This window comes from Galleria mellonella, unplaced genomic scaffold, assembly GCF_026898425.1.
Source record: "Galleria mellonella isolate WM207_F2 unplaced genomic scaffold, CSIRO_AGI_GalMel_v1 utg1267, whole genome shotgun sequence".
Lineage (NCBI taxonomy): Eukaryota > Metazoa > Arthropoda > Insecta > Lepidoptera > Pyralidae > Galleria > Galleria mellonella.
Window position 1 is genome coordinate 2,310,796 of NW_026441987.1, and position 7,563 is coordinate 2,318,358.

Consider the following 7,563-nt stretch of genomic DNA (forward strand, 5'->3'; position numbering starts at 1 on the left):
TATTTACATATCAATATCTTTCTTTTTATTTATTTGCTTTCGTATTTACTGTTATTTGCGTTGCGGTTATTATGATATGACTTCTCAGCAGGGTACATTTATGGCTGTATGTAATTGTGTCCTAGATTAGTTACGAAATTCTGTTAATGATTTAAATAAAAGTATTGACACAAATTGGCGGGTAAAATAAAAGAAAAATAAATTCTATAATACACTCACTTCAAACATGAAAGCGTTTGATAAAATCTATGTAACCAGGTAATTGAATTTGCACATTTTTCAATATAAAGTTGTTACATCCACTATGATACCAATCAATATCAATATTTTTACAATAGGTATATTCTCAATAATTGTAAAAAGTTATGCATATAATTTATGTTTTTGTTGATATTTCTAGGTGGATGCATAGATTTATTTTCCAGTTTCGTCTAATATAAAGGCAGTGTCGACTTTAAAGTCATAAATAGTTCTTGTTCCCATATTTAAGGTATTACTTTATTTTTATCTAAAAAATGGATTCACAAATTGATAATTGTGAAAAATTATATGATCCAGAGACTTTCGACAAATTTAAAGCTGCAATTGAAAATCATCTATCCGATATGAAGAAAATGGCTGATAGAATCAATCAAATGAGAGGTAGTTACTTAAACTTGTTTTTTCGCCTGAATGTTACAATAATTTAATTAAAAGTTATAATGACTGTATACTGTATGTATAAAGTTGTATAAAAAAAAAACATTTATTTCTAAAATATTGCCATAATTATAAGAGTTGTCTTGAAAGGGTAGGTAAATTTTTATACATTACATATTAAGTAAAACTTTAATAAAACTAGCTTTTACTCGCGATTTTATTTCCGTTATCATGTTGATTGGTCGGCATAAATAGTAGTCTATGTATTTTCTATTCCAAAAACCATAAATTATATATGCTAAAATTAAGTTAGCTTGTTGTACATTTAGTTGATATTTTTTTTTATGAAAACAAAACACGTTTTTTTTGGTTATGAATGTTCCCAGTTTATTTATCTATCCTATTTAAGAGCTGCGCTCTTGTCGGTGGAGCTCTTGCCACTCACTGCAATTTTCAGCGAGTCTCTTCACCTCTTGATACGACACGATGCCAACTCCTTCCTTGATCTGCCTGATGTAACTATGTCTCGGTCTCCCTCTTTCCCTCCTTCCTTCTATCTTATCTTCTATTATAATGTTCATAAGTTCGTCGTGTCGTATCAAGTGTCCCAACATTCTTCCCCTTCTGTCCTCAATAGTTCTAATAATTTGTCTTTTTTCCTTAACCCTAGGCAGGACCTCCTCATTGCTAATTCGATCCCTCCATTATCCCAGTAATTGGATTAAAACTTTCCAGATCGGTCATTTTTTAAATTGGAATTGAGAACAATTTTTTATATATGTACGTTTTTTTACATACACATGTAAATATTGCTTACAAATTAATACTCATCATTGTCATCATTTCAACCGTTATCCGTCCACTGCTGGATATGGGCGTCCCCCATAAATTGCCGTAAGAAACTGATCTGAGCCACTTGTATCCAGTGAATCCCTGCAATGCATTTTCCAGGAGGGGAAAGGGATTGTTAGTAATGGAGACTGAGATTCCCATTGCTAGCAATATACCCAATCAGGTCGACCTCCTCGAGGTTCCCCCTGGAAACTATCGTGGTTAATTCCTGATGAATTCATCATGATGGGCTAACTGGCCTGTTTTCATTCTCATCTATCACCCTTCACTGGTGCTCCGCCAGCGTATCCCGTTAGCGCAGGCGGGGTTACCATTCCATTTTCACTCATCAAAAAGAAAATGCATTTTCCAATAATAATAATAATAATATGTCCTAACATTACACAAGTAGATCGTATTGCAATATTAAAATATTGCCTACAGCAATAAATTTCCCGTCTCCACACCCTAAAACGGAACTCTAGAACAGGAATGAACAATAATCGTTCAATGAGTGCTTCCTTCAAGCATACCACTACGCTTGAATGAAGCAACAGGTGTGATCTCTCTGACTAGGTATAAGACTCCTTGACTTATCTTGAAACTGCTTTTTTATTTATAATATCATATTATAGTAACGATAATTTATCGTATTGTATCCACTGCTAAATAAAGGCTTCCCCCATAAGGGTGGGGGACCAGTAGTTGCCACACTTGGTAACCGTAGTTAGGCACGGTTTAAAGTCACCAAATCGTGAAAATAATAATTAAAATAAATATAAAATAAAAAGAGCAATATTTTTGGTGACTGTGCAGTGTGTGTATAATAAAAATAATGTAAATTGTTCGGTTGCTGAGTGGTAAGGATAAACACAATAGCAATTAAAAATCCTCCTATGGGGAATGCCTATGGTTAGCAGTGGATAATTTAGGGATGATAAAAAAAAAAATTAAAAAGATGTTTGGATATTTGTATGTGTGTTATTCAATTACGCTTAAACGGTTGAATAGATTTGAATGAATTTTGGTATACTGGTACTTATCAACGCTAACAAAACATACGTCTTTACTACATACTTTATATCTGATATACACGGTAAAGTCGCGGGAAACAACTAGTGAACAATACAAATTCAATGAGAATTACTGGAAAGCGTACTTAAGCGCAACAGGTGTGATCTCGCCGCCTGTTTACTACTCGTGGACTCGTTTTGTCACTGCCTGTTATCTATGTTGGCCATGTTTCTTCGCTATTCTGATACGACATAATATTATGGGGAATTTCCGTAGAAATAGAAAAAGTATTCAAGACAAAATCATGAATAAGAGCGCTTTGTGGAGTATATATATATATATAGGGGAAAAGGGATTGTTAGTAATGGGGTCTAACTGACCCATTGCAAGTAATACACCCTATCAGGTCGACTTCCATGCGGTTTCTCCTGGAAACCATCGTGGTTATTTCTAGTGAAATTCGTCACAATGGGCTAACTGACCTACTTTCATCCTCACCTATTATCCCTTACTGGTGCCCCGCCGGCGTACACAGATGACGGGGACGGGGTTACCATTCCATTAATGAAATAGGAATAGTTACGTACGCAGAACGTATGTAGCTATTATGTACGTTAGCAGAACGTCAAACTAAGATATCTAGCAATGGTATAGAACAAAAATTTCATGAATGAAAAAGTCAAAAACGACGAAAGATTTTGCGTCTCACATAATACCTAACACTACCTTTTTTTTTTTAATGAATGATAATGGAATAGTCACTCCGTCTGCGCTAATGGTATACACTGACTGGACACCAGTGAGGGATGATAGGTGAGTAGTGGTAACTTTACTTACCAGAGGGAGACTTTGCACAAAAGTCGATTGCTTGGGTTCCTCTGTTCCATTCGTGTTTCTACTGTGAAGCAGTTGTGTTTGCATAGTTGTGTTTCGGTTTGAAGGGTGGGATATGGCGCGAATTTACAGGGTACAAAGGAATAACATCTGAGTCCTCAGGAATGACAACGCATGCGGGGTATCATGGGCGAAACAGTTTACTCTGTTATGTCCATGGTACTGCTCATGTTTATAGCGACGGTTACCATTTTCTATCATGTGAGCTGTGAGCTTGTTTGCCATTCTAAGTTGTATAAAAAAAAACATGAGCAATACCATGGACATAACAGAGTATACCGTTTCGCCCATGATACCCCCCACGCATTGCCATTCCTGAGGACTCAGGTGTTATTCCTCTGTACCCTGTAAATACACAAATAAACAATTTACACATTTATAATATTAGTAAAGATTTACTTGTTACAGTCGAGGCAGCCTATTTGGAATCGGATCTGTTAATGATGATAGATTCCTCTACATGGCAGAATATAAGCGAGTTTATTGGATTGAATCCCATTAAGAAGATTGTTATGAAAGAAGAATCCGATGCGACAAATAAATAGTTTATGAAGTGTAGACAAGTTTTATTTAGGAAAATGTTCAAATGCGAATAAAGTTAACAATACCTAGTAGATATCTTTTGTCATTACTATATTTCTAATGAAATCGATTTTTTTTAAATGTATGATCTTAGAATGGTAACCCTGTCTACGCTATCGGTATATGCTGATAGGACACCAGTGAGAGATGATAGGTGAGAATAAAAACAGGTTAGTTGGCTCACCGTGACGAATTCATGGTTTCATCACGATGGTTTTCAGGAGTAACCGTGTTGAGGCCAAATTGAGATATTGTTAGTCATGTGGCAGTTTTTTTAATGGGTGTAAATGGCATGGTAACCCCGCCTGCGCTATCGGTATACGCTGGCGGGGCACCAGTGAGTGGTGATAGGTGAGAATGAAAAGGTAGGTCTGTTACCCCATCGTGATGAATACGACTGGAATTCAACACGTTGGTTTCCAGGGGGGACTACGTGGAGATCGACCTGATTGGGTATATGGTTACTAATGGAACTAGTAGTCCGCATTACTAACAATCCCTCCCCCATCGGTATACACTAGCGGGGTGGAGTAATACAGTAGCTAGGTGAGGTGATAGGTGAGGATAAAAAGGCAGGTCAGTTTTTTTTTATTTTTTCCATTGCTTCTGTCGCTATGTTTTAATGCGACAACCTTCATATCTTTGTCATATTGTTTAACTTATACATTTACTGAGTTTTTTTTTCGAGTTAAATATAATAATAGTTTATAATATATATAGATATGTATGTCATAATATAAAAAAAAATACTATGTAGCCCATTGTGGTGATTTCAACGATAAATTAGTCACGATAGTTTCCAGGGAGAACCGTGCACCACCGCACGGTTCTATCCCGCCGGTGTATACCGATAGCGCGGGCGGGGTTACCATTCCATTATCACCCATTTAAAAAAAATAAGACAATCACACGAATAGCCTGAACCTCAAACTGTGATGTGTTATGAGTGTCAGAAGGTTATTGGTAATCAGGCAACGTCTGTAGGCATATTTCCTAATTTCCAGATAGGGGGGAAGGGATTGTTAGTAATGCGGACTACCAGTCCCGTTGCTAGCAATATACCCTGTCAGGTCGATCTCCACGTGGTCTCCCCTAGAAACTATCTTGCTGAATTCCAGGTGTATTCGTCACCGTGGGCTAACTGATCTGCCTTTTCATTCTCACCTATCATCCTTCACTGGTGGCTCGCCAATATATATCGTTAGCGTCATCATCCATTAAAAAAATTAAATCCGAGCTAGTTTAGAAATATTCGTTTTCTAATTTTAACTGAAAGATTATTTTTTCAAATAAAAAAAATTATGTTCGGTTACGAATTCATATATGTTTATAAATTTTATTAAATCTCTCTAGTGCGCCGGTCGCAGCGTATGGGCGCTTTCTTTTTAAAAGAATTTCCAATGTGCCCGCTTGTCGATGCTGAAGCTTGCAAATTGTATTTTTGTTGTGCCAATCAAAAATGGTCGTTCAGTCTTCAGTATAAAGTACTCAGTTGCTACAGTGCATTCTTTATTGGGACGTGAATTATTCGGGCCGCCGTTTTCTAGTGGCGGTGTTGGCCGATAGAGGCGCTAGTGTAGCAACTATTTTACGATCGACAGTGGAATTGTTTTTGTTGGAACGATTTAAATTGAAGAAATTTTGGAATTTTTATATACTAGATGACACTTAATATTTCGTGTTGTGATATTTTGAAGTTTCGAAATGTATGATTGCGTTTTAATTATAACGACCAGTGAAAATGCTTTTTAAAAAACCTTCACAAATGTATTTTAATTTTTAAAAAATCTTTTTAATATACCTATACATGTCTTATATGTTTTTGGCCAGTTACATCACGTTGTCTTTTTTTTTAACAATATGTATTCTATGGAGAAATTTGTTATTGGTAAACAATTTGCATTGAATGTCTGAAAAACCGACAAACTTATGTACTGTATATATTTCATTGAATATAATGTAATTTAGCGTTTTCATGCATTTTGTTTATTGGAAATCGATTTCAAGGAAGTATGCGTTTGTTGAAGCTGAAAAAAATAAGCATTTAGTTTTTTTTTGACAGAAAATGATTATTTATAAATTAATTTTCAACTTGTAGTGATTCATTGATCATTCGTAATATTATTTCCTTTTAACTCAATACAATTATTTTTGTCTCGTTTCATTTTGTATACATGAACTTATATACATAAACGGGGATTAGAAGTAAGTATGCAATTTTTTCAGTTTACAAGTCAGACACGTGAAATTTCAGTTTTAGTGTCATGATTTAAAACAAAAATTATTACATTTATTGGCTTCTGAAGAAACAAGAGGACATAAATGACATGAAGGGAGTTCTGTTATTTTTGAAGTTAGAAATATGAAGGTTTGTTTTTAGTTTTTTTTTTTAATTAAGTACAAAGCATTTTTCGTCAGTTTTTAGAAATTTTACTTCTAAGTATCTTAAAGAGACGAAATGAACGATGAAATTTAGTATATTTGAGCTTTTGGTTATAAAACAAATAGTATGTATTATAAAAAAAATACCTCTAAATCTACCTTCTGAGGGTGTGTAACAGAGAATGAAACTTTGCATCAAGGTCTTGCTTTTAAGAAGCTAGAAATTATGATTTTTTAATTCTAAAATTATCACCTGTGAAGAGCTGGAAGATATAATAAAAGGGGGTGAGCAATTTAACTGAACTCCATGCGAACAAAGTCGTGGACAATAGCTGTAATTTATAAGACTGAGCTAATAAAGGGATTCTAGCAAGATATCGAATATCAAACGCGAGCGAATACGCGGGTAAAAGCTAGTAAAATAATACTTATAGGCACTAAGAATTTGTGATTATTATTTCTTTACAGAATGATATTTTCATGTTATATATCACCATATAAATGGGTTAATATTTCACTTTAGAAAAAATCCAATATATTTGTGATCATATAATTTTATAATTTTTACTATAAATGTGACATTGTTGATTTTTTATATAATTTTTTTTTCTATATAATTGCAAATTTGTATACCTCGATAGATGGGGTTGATCATAGAGGACTTATCTTAGTTTACCATCCATTGTTACCTATGTATCACAATATAAATAAATAAATAAAATAAACAATTTTATTATTTATATATATAAATTTTCTGAAGAATTATTTTTATTATATTATATTATAAACGTAAGGTATAATTAAGATTTTAATATAATAAACAGAAATAAAAGCCTCACTGCGGTTGCCATTCCGCCTACTAAGCATGACAATTACTGGCGAAACCCCCCAATAGGGGGCGCCCTTGGAGGAGCTACAGCAGTGGACAGTTAACGGTTGATATCAAGAAATACGAGTATATTTTTCAATTAACAAGAAAAACCATCAAATAACACAATTTTTTTTATATATATAATAATGAGTAGGGATAATATTTATATTATTATATGTATCACATCTCCCATATTTAGAACTAACACAATTTTTCATCGTGCCTCCCACCAAATTGTTTATAATTACTCCTCTCCATCCAAAGGTTGTCTGCAAGAGATCGCTCTTAGCGATAAGTTCGCCCATTGTTTTCTCATTGTGATTATTTCTTGTAATTATTTAAATTTATAA